This window comes from Felis catus, chromosome B2 (genome assembly GCF_018350175.1).
Source record: "Felis catus isolate Fca126 chromosome B2, F.catus_Fca126_mat1.0, whole genome shotgun sequence".
NCBI lineage: Eukaryota > Metazoa > Chordata > Mammalia > Carnivora > Felidae > Felis > Felis catus.
The window spans coordinates 126,432,363-126,449,534 of NC_058372.1; the positions used below are offsets into that span (position 1 = coordinate 126,432,363).

Genomic DNA, 17,172 nt, shown 5'->3' on the forward strand with positions numbered 1-17,172 from the left:
CAACAACAACAACAACAACAAAAGTCTTTGAAACCAAAAACAGTTTGTCTGAAACAATTGATAATATTGGTAAACTCTAGCAACACTGACAAAGAAAAGAGTGAAGACACTAATGACCCATATCAGGAACAGAATGAGGAAACAGAACCACAGACCCTAACAGAGACTAAAGGTATAATAGGGCAATGCCACGAAACATATTTACTTATAAATTCAACATAACTTTCAAACCACCTTTGTTCTCGCATATTAAAACACCGAACTTTAAAACTATGATATTTGCTATAGGTTTCATTCAGCTGCTTTGGAACACCAAGTGTAAAGTCTAACTCATTTTTCTCTCTGAAGTTATGTGTCTTCTCCTCAAGGGGAACTCGGGAGCAATAAATTCTAAAAACTCAGTGGGGTAGACATGAGTTGTATCGATGGGGAATTCTAGAGGGGAGAAAAAGGAAAACTACTTAATCATCAAATTGTCATTGTATGAGTTTAACACTCTCCTCCTGCATTTAGGAGCAGAAGGGCCGATCACCTCCTTAACTTGGCTAATTCAATTGTAGATGTAAAAGCATACCTTCTTTTCTTTCTCTCCTGAAACATGAGCAGACAGATATATGTAATTTTCACAAAATTTTTACACTAGTTTGTCAGGTGACCTCCTTTGTGATATAGTTGGTTCAATGAGAGTGGTTGCAATGACTTCTAGAGCCCGTTCATTCACCACTCACTCTCTCTATCTTATACTCCTCAATCCATCACAGCTGGGACAAATGCATTTTTCTTTTTTCAAGGTTTTAGGAAAAGTTTAAGACTGGGGACCTATACTAAAAATGTGTATGTCTCTTTCTCCTCTGCATTTCAGAATGTGAAAAAGAACATAAAGTTATATTTTTTACATATAGTCTCCTAAATTAGGCTACAGGCTTGAGAAATCAGAAGAGAATCTTTTGCAGCTCCTGAGAGAATGTTTTTACTCTCACTGTCCAATTTTTAATGCAATAGTATTTAATAACCTGCCATTTTTCTTAACAGAATGGCTTACTATGGGTCAAACATGATGAGGATTGCGATGTTGGGCATTTAAAATAATACCGAAGGGGCACCTGGGTAGCTCAGTCGGTGAAGCCTCTGACTCTTGATTTCAGCTCAGGTCATCATCATCTCACGGAGATAGAATCCCACATACAGCTCTGCACCGACAACACAGAGCCTGCTTGGGATTCTCTCTCTCCCTGTCTCTCTGCCCCTCTGATGCTCACGTGCTCTCTCTCTCTAAAAATAAATGAAACTAAAACTTAAAAAAAAATAGTACTGAAGACAAGATCATTTGAAACATATTCCACTAAGTAGATGCCTGCCATTACAGCTTCTAGGATACAGAAGTGTAGTATTTTTGCATATCAGAACATTAGGAATTTAAATGTCAATTTTAGCTCTAAAAACTTTTATTTCCTTGATAACATACAGATAATCAAATGGGAAACAATGGTCTTGGCATTCTTCTCATATTCTCAAAAGTCTTCCTCCAAATATTATCCAAATAGCAAGAATGCTCTCATAAGTGTGCCGTTGTGTACAAATATTCAAAATATTTGAGTCCTTGTAAATCTGAAAATAATAGTTATGCAGAAAAGCTTTCGTTGAGTCAGTGTTTTCTTTCTTAACCATTAGCAATATCAACATTTTTAATATAATACCTGTGCAGCCAGATAGCAAATAAAGAGTTATGGATGTAAGTCTCTATTGAATACAACATGGACTAAAAGGTATCAAGTGATTAGTATATATACATAAACCATAGATCAAAGTATTTGTTGATTTTTTTTTTTTTTTGGAATACAGTAGTTTCTAAGGTAAAGTGGTTCCATAAAGCCGTCATCACAGGACAAGCTTTTTTTCTTCTTTGTATGTTCCCCTTTACTATGATGCTATGGTCGTCAAAAATGCCATGAAAAGCAGTCCCAGAAATGGAAGAGATGCCCTGTATTCTGAAATCTGGCTGAGATATTTCCTGGTTCATCTTTGAATATTCCAGTCACTTGATATTCTTAGAATTTACACTCGGTTCTGTGACACTATTTCCAGGTACATAACAGAAAGAATTCTAACTACAACAACAAAAGAAAAAACAAGAATGGTTGATATAATTTTAGGTGCCACTAACCATAAAGTCAACTTGAAGCTATAAATATCTTTTACAAACGACATTTTGCACATACCATTGCTTTTCTGACTCCTAAGCAAATATTTTTCAAAGGAAAGGGAAGATTGCAACATCATTCATTTTCAGGGAAGTCATTCAGTAACCAAGTCTTGTGACCTATTCTCATCAGAGTGAAAACAAATAAGAACATAAACAGAATAATGAACATTATTTTCATGCAGGAAATAATGCAGGAATTGTTTTTCATGCAGCAATCTTAATTATATGTATTCTAGTAATTGATACCATCTGGCCTTGTCAATTCTAACGCTCTTCCTAACTCTTAGACTCATCATTATATGTCAGCTAAATTTAGGATACCTATCCTGGACTACTTTTTCCACTCATTATCTGACATACAGATCATGTATCATCAGCTCATTTAAAAGCTGGATGCTGTTGAAAATCAGGATATTTTTTGCAAAAATATAAGTATGTATCTATGTATATATACATCTATGTCTGTAAAAATTTGCCATGAAGCATATTAAATTTTTAAGTATTAAAGTTTTAAATGTCTCTAAGATTAAATTTTAAATTAAAATATTTTTCCAAGATAGCATATAATCTAAAGATCTCTTGCAAGTTTATTTTTCTGTATAAAAGAATTAATCAAATAAGGATTACTTATTAACCCTTTCAGACTCTACCCTAGTTGCTGAAAAATGAAAGCATAAATAAATGCATATAAAATTAATGAATAAAAATTTGAACAAGACTGTGTTCCCACCAGAGAGCTCATATTTTAGGTAGACAAGACGTTAAAAGGACGACTTTAAATGAAATAGAGTAGGTGTTATGTTAAAGACATTACCCAGGAGCTGAAGACACAAATACCTGGGAATGATTATTCCTACCTAGACCCTCCATTAAAGGCTTTCTTCAGGAAAACGTGGGGAGACCGAGCCAACATGGGAGAATTGGTAGTTAATCACGCAAAGAATTAGATATTGTTTGAAGACACAAGTAGCCATATTAACAGAGGCATAATGTATTAGTTTCCTATTGCTGTTATAACAAATTAGTACCAGTTTATTGTGTTAAAACAATACCAGTTTATTTCTTAAAGCTCAAAAGCTCTGAAAGTCAGAAATTAGAAAGTCATAAATTAGGGGCACCTGGATGGCTCAGTTGGTTAAGTGTCCAACTCTTGATTTTGACTCAGGTCATGATTTCATGGTTGATGGAATTGAACCCTGTGTCAGGCTCTGTGCAGAGCCTGCTTGGGTTTCTCTCTTTCCTTCTCTCTCTGTCCTCCTTGCTCATGCTGACTCGTGTGCGCACGCTCTCTCTCTCTCTCTCAAAAATAAATAAATAAACATTAAAAAAAAAGGTCATAAATTAGTTGCTCTGAGCTAAAGTCAAGGTGGTGTCAGGGCTGGTTCCTCCTGGAAGCTCTGAGAGAAGAGTTCAATGCCTTGACGTTTTCAGTTTTTAGTGGACATTTGCATTCCTTGGCTCGTGGTCACTTCCTCTATTTTCAAAAAGCATCGCTCCAACTTCTACTTCCACTATCCTGTCATTCCATTAGCTTTTTCTTTATCTGAATCTTCCTGCATCATTATGATTATATCAGGCCACACATCATTCCAGGATAATCTCTGCATCTCAAGACCCTTAACTTAACCACATCTGCAAAGTCCCCTTGACAATAGGGTCCCATTTACAACTTCCTGGGATTTGGGTACAGCCATATTTGGGAGTCATTATTTAGCCTACCCCCTATAGTTTTGTCAGGTTTAGACACACAGGGAATTCCAGATTACTAGAAAGATGACAGTTTGGAACATAGTTTGATGAATCTGAAGAAGTAGTGAAAGACTAGATGAGTTTTTCTCAAAATATGAGTCAGTAACCACTACAAGTTCAAAGATACATGTCATTGAGTCGGGGGGAGGAGCAAAGCATAGGAGACATGAGAATCCTACAGAAGATGCCTTTTTAAAGAATATCTTCACTTTCATAAGGGACTAGAACACAATATATGCACAGTTTGGATTGATAACTGAGCTATACAATCATATAGTCATATATTGAATCTCAATGACTCTTAGGTTCACATGTTTGGTTTTGTGGTATACTTTTAACTAAGAAGATTCAATTGGACTTAAAATATAAATGATGTTCCTGCCAGATGGGAGCTAAATTATATCATGAGTAGCTGAACAAAGGAACTCTCACTAGAGAAATATGTTTGGAGGGTTGAGTCATCACATGGCATACAGGCTATGTAACATGGGCTTACAGAGCTCAACATCAGTGTTATTCTGCTTATTTAGTTCTGTTTGCTTACTGTGAGAACTACTTCAGTTAAAAAAAATTAATTTGCCACATTAAATTGCTATGTTTATTTTGAATTGCTTTAATTTTGCCCATTTGCTTTTGGCAAAGTTACATAAAGGATAAATAAGAATATCATATACTGATTCGTGTTCGTATCTTTCAATAATGCCATAGTAAAGTGATTAGTCTCTATTTGGCTTTCATGAGATTTTTTTTTCTTTCAAAAGTGATTTATTATTTAAGTTCGAAGAAATTTAGAATGTTAAATGTTTATATCAGGAAAAAAAGAGACCTCAAAACAATAGCCTAGGTTTCCATTTTAAGAAACTAGGGAAAAGAAATCAAAATATACCCAAACAGAAGGAAGAAAATATAGAAGAAAATAGGAATTAAGAAAATAAAATCCAAAACCTGACAGGTGTTTATTCAGCCCTGTCGCTTATAATCTCTAAGACCTTGGGCAAGGTACTTAACCTCTTCATGCTTCAATTTCCCCATCTGCAAAACAGAGTGAATAATAGCACCTACCTCACGGGGTTATTATAAGAATTAAGAGAAAAGTTCTGTGAAACTTAAGAAACTTAGAAATGAAAAGTGATTAGAACAATTCTTGGCACGTAATATGCTAGATCAAAGCAGGGTTACATACAGTCCAGTTTGCCCAGGGTATTCTCAGTTTAGAATTTATTATGATTTTTTAATTTCATAATAAAAATAATAAAATTATTTAATAATAAAGTAATAAAATTTAAAAATAATAAAATTATTTTATTTAAAATAAAATAATAAAATTTTATAAATAATAAAATAATAAAATTATTTAATAATAAAATAATAAAAATAAAAATTTAATAATAATAAAATAATAAAACAGTTGTATTAATAATCGCCTCAAAGGAAGCTACTCTGCCATGGCCTTATCTAGGACTCTGAAAGACGCGTTCACTTTTACATGTGGAAGAACACCAGTGATCCATGTCTGTTTCGTTTTCAGTGAGGAGCAACTAACATTTTCCTCCTCAACAACAACATATGGCGTGCTCTCTGGTAAAGCAAAGTATTAGACAATGCTGCGTCTCTAAGCTGCTTGGGATACCAGTTAGGTGTATTGTGGTCCATAACAAATCCTATCAGATATAGTAAAATGCGAGTTGTAGAGATCAATAGAAACCTTAAAATTATAAATAATAAGATATGTGTGGGAAGTAAAGACTGAGCTATGTTCTCTTAAAATATTAAAGTGTAGAATAAACCCCTTGCTATCACAGTATTACCACAAATATAGATTGAAAAATTCTTAACAAGATATTAGTAAGGCAAATGCAAGCATTGCATAGAAAATAATAATACATCATGCTGAAGCCTTACAAATTTGGTTTAACGATTTAAAAATAAATTAATATATCACTTAATGATTATCTTAATAGATGCAGAAAAATATTTGTCAAAATCAACATCCAATCATAATAAATCAGTTATCAACTTAACAATAGAGGGGAAATTCCTTAATGTTGCAAAGTTATTTACAAAAATACATGTATTTGTAATGCAAAAGCACTGAAACATTCAGAAACTACACAAAGTGGTTAGATCTCATCATTCTAATGAGTACTATGTGAGATCCTATATTAGTGGTCAGAAACTAATGTCAAGAAAAACAAATAAAAATAAAATAAAATAGAGTAATTATGTTAAGATTTAATTATCTATGAAGGAAAAACTAAAGAAATTACTGATAAGTTATCATACAGAATTAGAAAATTTTAGCAAATTTTTCAAAGCCCTGGGATATAAAGTCAAAGTGCACAAACCATCTTCATTCATACACACTTGTCTCAATCAAGTGGAAAACAAAATTGTTAAAACAATATATAATGAGATAAAAAGTGTAGCTCTCATTTCCACCATAAGTTATTTATACATCCAAATCAATTTCATTTAAAGTCCCCACAGAATTACTTGCCTTGTTTGTTTTTTGCGTTATTTTTACGTATGAAACTTAAGAGGATGAGTCTATATTGATACAGAAGAATAGCCAAACACTCCTAAAGAAGAAAAATAACCAGAGGTAGGTGGGGTAGAATTTGTCCTACCAGTTGTCAGAAATTATTATAAAGCTATTATGAATAACACAAGGTAGTATTGACACAGGTAGAAATATCAAACACACGAACAGAGGTATACATACGTGGACATTTGATTTCTAATAGTATTTCACTAGAAAAGAATAGACTTTTCAACAAATCCTACTGGCACAATTTGGTTATCTATATGGAGAAAATATAAAATTGATTCCCTGACTGACACCATATACATATTAATGACTGAAAGATAAAAATAATAATATTGTAGATGACAATTTAGGATGATATCTTTATGATCTTAAATAGAATATAATTCATTAAACCTAAACTCACTGATAATTTCAACTACATTTGGTTTCAACCACCACAGAGTGAACAGAGAAGCCCCAAACTAGGAGAAAGTATACGCGACACACAGAAGTGAGCGGTACCAGAATGAATGAATAGCACACATAAATCAGGTGAAAAGACACAATCTGATAAAAAGGAGAAAATGTATGAACAAGTACTGCACATAATAGGAATTCCAAAGGACCAAGAAACATGTGGGAAGATTTCCAATTTGATTTTTAATCAGGAACATGCAAATTCATCGTGTGATTCACCGTTTTATGCCTGCTAGACCGGCAATGTGCCTGAAGAGTCTGGCAATATCAAGTGTTGGTGAGGATATGAAGCAACGGAAGCCTTTAGGAACAGCTGTTGTAAATGGGGATCAGCGGGCCACTTTGAGAAAAGAATTCATTATCAGATGGGACATTTGCGGATGTTCATAGTCTACAATCCAACAATCCCACTCCCGTACAGGGGCACCAGGACACTAGTGGAAGAACATCCTCAGTAACACTCAGAATGGCAAATATTGGAATGCAATAAAAATGTTCATCAATATTGCAATGAAAAACATATTAGGCTAAAGTAATAGAATAGAAGAAATAGATATGCATGCATGCAATTATGTAGATGAATATTGGGAGCAGAATGATTAAGGAAAAAAGCCAACTGTGGCAGAACACGCCTTCACAATTCCCTTCTATGCAGGAAAGAATTCAAAAACATTAAGCAGCATTTTGCTTTGAATACAAATTTTGTGGTTACAGTATGCGAAAAATAGAAGGAAATATTGAAAATATGGTTCTGGTTACTGAGAAAGAAAGGATGAGACGGGTAAGGATACGTAGAACTACAGTGGTGAGGCTCTCATTTTTCTCTTTAACATTGACCTCATTACCACGTCGATAGGTGTTCATCCCATCAGTATTTTTTTATACCCTATAGCACATACTTTAAACTATTACTCTGAATATACTCACTATTTCATAAATAGGAAAAAAGTATTCCGGGGGCGCCTAGGTGGCTCAGTTGGTTAAGTGTCGGACTTCCCCATGTCAGGTCATGATCTCATGGGTTCGTGGGTTCGAGCCTGGTCGGGCTCTGTGCTGAGAGCTGGGAGCCTGGAAACTGCTTTGGATTCTGTGTCTCCCTCTCTCCCCTTCCCCCACTTGTGCTCTGTTTCTTCTCAAAAATAGATATTAAAAAATTAAAAATAAAAGTATTCCTAACATCTATTTTAAGCTTTAAAAGAAAATAGTATACCTTTCAATAAGCTGCCATTGAGATGCAAATTTTTGTAATTTCTTGTCTGTTCAGGTTTCTTGGATGTGTGAATCTCATTTGACTTTCACATACCCCTGATGGAGCTCAGAGCATATCTACGGCATTGTGTTTATTTTAACAGTGTCAAACAATTAAAAAAAAATTCTTCACAGACAGTGTTCTTTTATTTAGTAATTTATTCATCTGTCAAGTATGTACTATTTTAAGTCTCTTCTGTATGTTAAACATGAGGAAGGCTATTACCCTCTCACTGTTTACAATTTTAGCAGCAAAGATAAGACTAGTCTAAAGACAGCTCTTTTGCAAAGCAGTAAGAGAGGAGAGCTGCCCAAGGAGCAAAAATGCAGGTGCTTTAAGAAATGAAAGGTGGAAGAATGATTTCTGGGTAATCCTGCAGCTGTTTCAATACTATAGCTGCCGGGGGAACTTCATATGCAAATTTCTAAGGTTGGAATCAAGAACTTGGAAGAAAGTCTCAGGAAAGAAATTGGAATGTCATAGTAAGGAAATGAGTGCAAGCGAGACTTCCTTTAAACAACAGCTGTCAGATTCTCTCTGGTGAAGCAAAATACTGCCTGAGACAGATGGGGTGGCGACCATCATCTTATGTGTACTTAGATTTAAATAGGCAATCTGACCCTATCTAACTATGCAGGCTTCAGGAGTGTGTTGTCAGGTCAGGCACACGATATGCTACATAGTGTACCTACAGGGATAAGGTGGCAAAGTTGTGCGTACTTGTGCATATGATTGTGTGGTAAGTAAAAGTATGGAAATATGTACAAATATGGAATGGGAATGGGGATCCCTTCACAATAAGTAAATAAAACGGACAGCAAGGAGTATTCAATACACTAAGCTAAAAAATATTCTACTGGTCTAGTCTCTTCCTTGGGGAGGTCAAGCATTACCCCAACTTTAAGAATCATGCTCAAGTAGGGGCACATGGGTGGCTGAGTCAATTGAGCATCCAACTTCGGGTCCAGTCATGATTTTGCTCTTTGTGGGTTTGAGCCCCGTGATGGGCTCTGGGTTGACAGCTCAGAGCCTGGAGCCTGCTTCAGATTCCCTGTCTCCCTCTCTTTCTTTCTGCCCCTCCCCCATTTGTGCTCTCCCTCTCTCTAAAAAATAAACATTTTTTTTAAAGAATCATGACTAAGTAATTGATTCCTTTATGTAGGCATCAAATCCTAAACATTTGTCTGATCTTTAGATCTTCATTTCAAATTTCTTGCTGGACATCTGCACATGGTTTACCAATAAACACTTCACACTCGATATGTGCAAACCGATTCTTCATCTGGCCTTGTATTTGGCTCCCGCTCATCTTTTTAAAATTAATGTTTATGTCACTTTCTCAATTCTTCATCCTTATAACCTACAAAGATATCTGCAGTAACTATTTTTCACTCACCACTTAGGGCCAATTGCTAAATTAAGTGGTTTGTCTCTATAAAATCTTCATTCATCTCATCCTTGGCATTTTCATTGACATTGCATGGATCTGTGTACTCATGATTTTTATCAATGGATGTACAGTTTCCCATTTTTCTATTCCCTCTATATTCCCACCCAATCTCCTTTACAATACCTCACAATATTTTGTCTAAAAAGCAAACACAACTATATTTTACTCCTGCAGAAAATCCTACAGTAACAGTTTTTTGTTCTCAAGGTAAATCCTTCCTCTTACACTCAAGGCCATCCAAGGCCATCCAAATATGGCACACTCTACATTTCCTTTTGTCAGGTTTTCTTTTCTCTAGTCCAACTGGTCAATTTGGTAGTATGAAAAATAGTCAATATTTGCCTCCTCTGATTCTGTGCACGTTCCTTCTACATGGAATCCTCTCACTCCATATTTATCTATCAAAGTTCTATCAGGCCTCAAGTCTACCAGATAGAAAGGGCTTTTAGCTTGCTCAACCATAACTTCTCTGTCTCTTAATATTTTTTGTATGTCTTGTTAGCCACTTAGTTATTCTGGTCTTCCAAATTATTTACTTATCTTCTTCTTGTGCTAAATTTTAAGCTACTTGTGCTCAGAAACTTTGTCCTTAATACCATAAAAATCATTACAGAACCTATATATATCAAGTAAAAACTGAAACACAGCAGCTGAAAAGACAGATAACACAGTCCTACAGGCACGTGTGCCATCAGTATATGTATCATCTCAGCAGAAGGCAGAGTATAGGTACAGGTACACTATTTTGCTTACTTTAAGCTGATAGTATCAGTGAGGCCGTGAACTTCTCTTTTAGAGTAGGATTAAATTTCTGTAAATATTTCTCCCCCAAAATTTTGATATTTCTTGATTATTTAAAATATTTCTCTGTCCCTCTGTCTCTCTCTTCCCTGACACATACTCGTGTATATCTTTATTGTTATTAGGTATAATGTCCAATATCACACATATAGCATGATCCTGAAAGAAAAGTGCATTAATAGCTCACCTATGTGCCTTAATTAAAGAAGTGAAATTATTATCTAACAACGGATATTGAATTTGAGGGACGGGACCCAGAAGAGGTTCCCAGTCAACAGCACTAAGTCATTTGACTTGCCTATTTCACTCCCAATGATGTCGCCTGTCCGGTCTACTGAGTTTCCTTTATTCTCTTGCAGAGAGAAGAAACTATTGTTTATTCTGTTTTTCCCTGTTATGCCTGAAATGAGCATACACATATGTTAAAAACATTTATGGACTGGGACACCTGGGTAGCTAAGTCAGTTAAGGTGTCTAACTCTTGATTTTAGCTCAGGTAATGGTCCCAAGGTGGGGCAACTGCACCTTGCATTGGGTTCCAGGCTAAGTGTGGAGCCTGCAAAAAAACAAAACAAAAACAAAACAAAACAAAACAAAAACAAACAAAGCAAAGCAAAACAAATTTATGGATTTTTAATGCTACTAATTATGAAAAATGAGAGACAACAGGTAACAAAAAAAATCAAATATTGGTCTACATTGAAAGGCAAAAATAATTAGGAATCTCTTTCCCAGGGGCTTTTCAATTTTATTAGTCTATGGGCTTTTTCATATTGAAAAAATACAAAACTAAATGCTCTTTAATTCCAAGTGTTATTAAAATTTTATTATATTACTTAAATATATATAAATAAAACTGATTTTACTTATAGCTTGAAACATGATGAAACCACATTTTCAAATAAAATATTAAAACTTCCCACCAAACCAATAAAATTCAAATTAACAAAATTAATTTAATATGGAATATATTTTAAGATATTAAAAAACGTAATTACCAATGGATTTAAAAGTATAAAATGGCATGTTTTCACTTTTCTCATTTTTATGTTGAGCATGCTGCAACATTATTTGAGTTAAAATTGTACCATTGCTGGGTTTTTTTTGCCTTTAAAAAAAACTAATAATCTTAACTATCAGGGAATTATTCTGAAGATTCAGTTAATCCAATCATGTTCATAAAATACAATAAAAATAATTTGAAGTGTGAAGTCCTTTATTACATATTTAGTGTCATAATTACTTGTATAAAAATAAAATCTAACAACACATCTGCTCATGTAATGATTATGATATCAACTGCTACGGGTTCTGTTGAGTTCTGAAGAGTTTAAAGTCTGTGTGCCATTTGATGACTTAATTTCCCCACTACTCTTCCTATGTAAGTGATTGTAAAATCTTTATTTATACAGCTTGCCATGAGGTAATTTGTCTTTTCCTTGGGGCCAATGAAAATGTAAACTCCAGAATTGCAATAAAGTAGCAGAACATGGTCATAAGTTGACCATACACACAGTCTGTGATATGCTTACATATATTTCAAGATTACCAAAATAAGAGCAGAAAATTCACAAATATTCATAAATTGAGCAAGTAAATCTCTAGAAATAATAAGTGTAGTAATTCCTTCCTTCAGAACCACTCCTTGGCATTTCCTCATTTTCTTAGTCTTATTTGGATAAATATATTTATACATTTAAATTTATATATGTGTAAAATGCTAAGCCATTTAGGATTTCTCCAGATTCAAATGTTATTTATAGCACAAGGCAGATCCAAATTAAAATGAGAACTTTTCTGTTTTACACAGGAAGTCTCTACTTAGGTAATTTCCTAATAGTGACACAGTCCAAAGTGAGCTAAATATATCTTAAATATTTGAAGGAAATATTGATTTGGGGAAGAAAAATGAAACACGAGACTTGTGGAAGAGATGGATCTATCTGTTGGTTAATTGACAAGTAGTTAATTCAGCCAGTAAAGGATGATAGAATATCTATCATACAACAATTCTGAAGCAATTTTTTCACCATATAGCTTTATCTACTTTGATTTCAGTTCTCTGGAAATGTTACCACAAAAAGTAAGCAAGTAGGGCTCTACATTCTATAATTCTGTTTGTTATATTTGCATTGTTTTCCTCTCTTTTCAATAAACTTCACAGTCTTTAAATATATGTGTATGTATACATAATCATGTATAAAATATATTTCATTTCTGTTCAAACTATATCATGATATATGAGCCTATGATTCTCCTATTGTTTGCAATATATTAAGTTTGGTATTATAGTATATTTTACACATTTTCCAGACAAAAATAAAATGTAATGCATTATTATATATAATGGAAATTCTCAGGTTCTGAGGTTACAAGAGGAAGAAGTGTCTGAAATAAGGCACAGAGAGAAACAATCCCAAAATTCATAGCCAAGTAAAAGAACAGAAATGTAATAAAGTTAAAGGGAAAGTAAACTCTTATTATTATTCTTATCAGGTAATTCCTGCACGCAAAACATTTTTAAATTAGCAATGGAAAAGGATGGCCACAATTCAGATCATTCTCTCCAAAACATGTTTAATTCAGGCTCTTGGAGTTCCTTTGTTTCAAGAAAATGAGCTTCTGATTTAATAATTGGGGGAAAAATGGTATTAACTATATTTTCAGTGTAACTCCACACTCACAAAGCAAAAGGCATTAAAAGTAGGACTTTAGTAGAATTAGTTAATATCTAATGAAAACATAAAAGCAACCCATTTATTCAGTTCTGAAATGTAATCAATTTTTAGATGATAAGAACAAATTTCATCTTGGAGACCCGACAATTTAGTGAAATACGTACCTACTTACTTTAGCTGTTTTGTTTTGTTTTGTTTTGTTTTGTTCCTGATAACATGAAAAAGAAAACACATCTTTGGTATAGTTAAAAAGAACACCACAGACTCAAAATGGCGCCACTTAGGTTAAGGTCCCAAGTCAGTAAACCAAGACTTAATACCTAAACTAACTGCAGTTTCAAACCCCTAGAAATGTAACCTTTAGTTAGCTCAACATGGGAATTTCCTTGTCAGCAGTAGGAAATTTACTGAGAAATCCCTTCTGCTCCCTTTAGGAAGGTGACCTGCCTAAAACAATGGATTATTTGCTGATATATTTTTTCTACTCCCTTTCTGCCTTTAAAAACCGTAGCCCTTTGGAGCTCCCCTCTACTTGTTAGATGGCATGCTGCCAGATTCATGAATCAATTAATAAAGTCAATTAGATCTTTTAAAATTTACTCAGTTGAATTTTTATTATCTAACAGTATTTACAAACTTTGTTACTAACACATGGCTGACCTTACAGTATAGAATAAGTTCTTTACCAAATAGCTTCTTAAAAGCAAGCTTTTTTTAGATTATGTTGCAAGTCTCTCATTGGGCAGTGGGGCCGAGAGAAAGGACCGTTCTGTATAATAGGAAATCAATCTGTTTTACTGAAGTTTCATTCTCCAGATGAGTTTGATTGTTGATGTTCTCTTTGTGACCACCATTTTATACCTTGCTGCTCTTGATACAGCCTTTTAAGGTCTAGGCTATTACCCTAAAATTTGCCTGCCATCCTTCCTCAGTTATCCATTTTTCTTGATTTTCTTTACTGAAAAAATTTTTTTTCAGTATTTATTGACTGAAAATATCTCTCAGAGTTAAATATGGCCTGTAAGATTAATGGCATATGTGAATTCATAGGCATGTGGCATATATAATGTCAAATGTGAAAACCATTTTCACAGATTACATGAAACTTTAAGAAAAAAATAAGTGAGTATTCAATTCAATCCATTGTTATAAAAATGGGATTATTCTCTTCCCTTTGCTCTAAGGCAACATTACTTCAAGTACACAACTCGATTTCAAGACATTTGTCAACTTTGCAAACTGTTCAACAGTCAGTAGTATTTCCCTCCCCTAAACTGACTACGTGTAGGCCTCAAGGACATAATGTAGACAGTTAAATGTATTGTTATAAAAGAGGAGGATTTAGCAATTTCCCAATAAATGTAATCAGGTAGTGAAATCAAACTATGTAACTCATACTAATATCTGCTTTATTTTATTTTTTAATTTTTTTCATGTTTATTTATTTATTTAGAAAGACAAACATAGAGAACAGGACAGGGGCAGAGAGAAAAAGAGAGAGAGAGTCCCATTCAGACTCCATACCATCAGCACAGAGCCTGATGGCAGGCTTGAACCCAGAAACCATGAAATCATGACCTGGGCCGAAACCGAGAGTCGGCCGCTTAACTGAATGAGCCACCCAGGAGCCCCTCTGCTTTATTTTAGATTAAGTTATGTTGTTTGGCCATCTGCTTTGGTAAAATTAAACAGATAATAATAATCTCCTCTGTTTTTTTCAAACTGTGAAAACCATAGTCCAAATAAAATGAATCAACACACTGAACGTTAAAATAAGGTTTATGTCCTGTCGTCAATCAGCAACTCAGGGCATCAATCGATTTTTGACAAACATATGTATTATAAGAATGTTTATTTTCCTACCTAGTTCAAGAGCAACCGGCCCTGTCCCCAGGAGTCCATTTTACTATTAATAATTAAACAGACTTACATAAGCTATTAAAACTACAAATAATTACAGTTGATTATGCCTTCTTTTACCCAAAAACAGGTTCAGTCACTGCAAGCCAAGATATTGAAATAAGCTAATTATCTTTTTTTCTTTTCTTTCTTTTTTTTTTTTTTTTTGCAATGACGAATTTTGCATCTCTATGACCCAAATCACCTTACTGTACAGATCATTGTTGTTAACAGATCAAAGGATTTTTTTAAAGGCAATTTTAGCAATGCTTGCAGCACCTACCAAGTTTGGTAGTAACTAATCATATTCTAGTTTGAAAGATAAGCAATGCCACTTGTAGAGCTAAAAGAGACTATCTGCTAATCTCTGTAAGAAACATAACTGCCTCATTTCATTTAGTTAACTCTTCAGCACTCTGCATCATCCTGCCTAAATATGAGGCCTGGAGCACTTTTTGAAAAAAAAATATATAAACCCAACACAAGATTTTAATGCTTACTGAACTCAGCCAGTCTAAGTACCTTTGTGAGTCCAAGAAGCTGGTGAGCTCCAGCTGCCGTTATCTCCAGCACCAGGTCCTGGGGCACTGGCATCCTCCAAGGGAACAGATGTCAAAAGGGGATGAGCAGTTGAAGAAACAAACCATTTTACTTCTCTGTTAAAAACACACACAAACAAAAACTGAAGAGTTTCCATTTTAAATATTACCCCTGTCTTTTGTATTTATTTTTAAAATTTATTTATTTATGTTTTGAGAGAGAGAGTGAGAAGTGAAGGGGCAGAGAGAGAGAGAGAGAGAGCCCTAAAGCAGGCTCTGCACTACCAGCATGGAGCCTGATGCAGAGCTGGAACCTTAAGGGCTGAACCTTAAGATCATGACCTTGAGCTGAAAACAAGAGTCAGGTGGCTAACTGAGCCACCCAGGCACCTGAATACTTCCCCTATATTTTTAGAATGATGAGTCTTTTTACTCCTATCATTGAATTAATTTCCAGAATGGAATTTCTTTGAGGAGCAGTCATTGTGAAAATCATTAGTAAAACAAATTTATATCATCAGAAGTTTAACAACTAAGGAAAATGAGGTACATGTCGCTTCTCAAACTTGAGTTCAAAGATTATTTGGTTGACTGGATATTTTGAGCTTTAAAATATCTGATACTTTGAAAAGTTAGATCAATATCCAAATTTGCTTTACATTTCTAATAACATATTGAATCAAATGTAGCTTTTGTTGGTTACCAGCTGAGTAACTATGGTTAAATTATGTGTCTTGAGTCTTAGTTTTACGATCTGTAAAATAGGGCTCAAAATACTCCTTACTTGAAAAAGATGTTGTAAAGATGAAATACAACTACACGAGAAAATGTTATATAGAGTGGCTAGCATCTAGCCCATGCTAGGTAAACTGTAGGATATTACAAAACAATTTCTATTTAACTTGCATTTTCAAAATCATAGCAGGAGCTATCATTAAGATAAGATTTGCTTTCTATTTAAAAACTTAAAAAAAAATAAATGTCACCACTCAGCTGGGACAGCCAACCAAAGAGGAAGAGAGAGAGAGAGAGACAGAGACAAAACAAGTAAGTCAAACAGGTGTGACAAATCCTACCAATATACTTTGCTCCAGACTGGTGGCCACTTGGAAGTCTGAGTCCAACACTTTATTTCACAAAGAGTTTTTAAAATGTGCACGACCAATAGATTTTCCAACCACTTCAATTTGCACACAACCTATTTACAAAAGGCTGGAGAGAAAAGAGTTAGAAGTAGTCTTTTATTAAAGCTAAAAATAGCAACTAATAAAATATTAACCAGAACAAATCTGTACTAAATGCAAACAGTAATCTTTCAGTAACACAGGCAGCTTTCCATGAAAAGGGAAGTCAAGCAGAAAAGGAAAATTCATGAAAATCAACAATATGTACTCCCAAGATCCTCTGTAACAACATATTATAAGTTGGCAGAAATTTTCCTTTTCCATATTGTAAATTCATTCTATCTTGAGTTCATGTATGCAGTTTAACAATAAGTTGAAAGCCAAATGTCTCATGAAGAAGTTATTTTCCTTCCTTTTTAAGACAAATATTGCATTTTGAGAATTTTTAAGGGTTTTTTTGTTGTTGTTAAGATATA

The 17,172-nt window shown here is 34.2% G+C and overlaps 1 long non-coding RNA gene across 1 annotated transcript in view; it reads right to left on the reverse strand.

Annotated features, from left to right (window-relative positions):
• The window catches only part of LOC109499930, a 140,331-nt gene extending 123,549 nt beyond the window's left edge, over positions 1–16,782 (reverse strand). The window contains exons 1-2 of the long non-coding RNA XR_006598344.1: positions 16,649–16,782; positions 15,556–15,689 (exon numbers count right to left, since the gene is read on the reverse strand). This is a non-coding gene — a long non-coding RNA (uncharacterized LOC109499930). The remainder of the gene's footprint in view (positions 1–15,555; positions 15,690–16,648) is intronic.
• Positions 16,783–17,172: the final 390 nt, after the last annotated feature.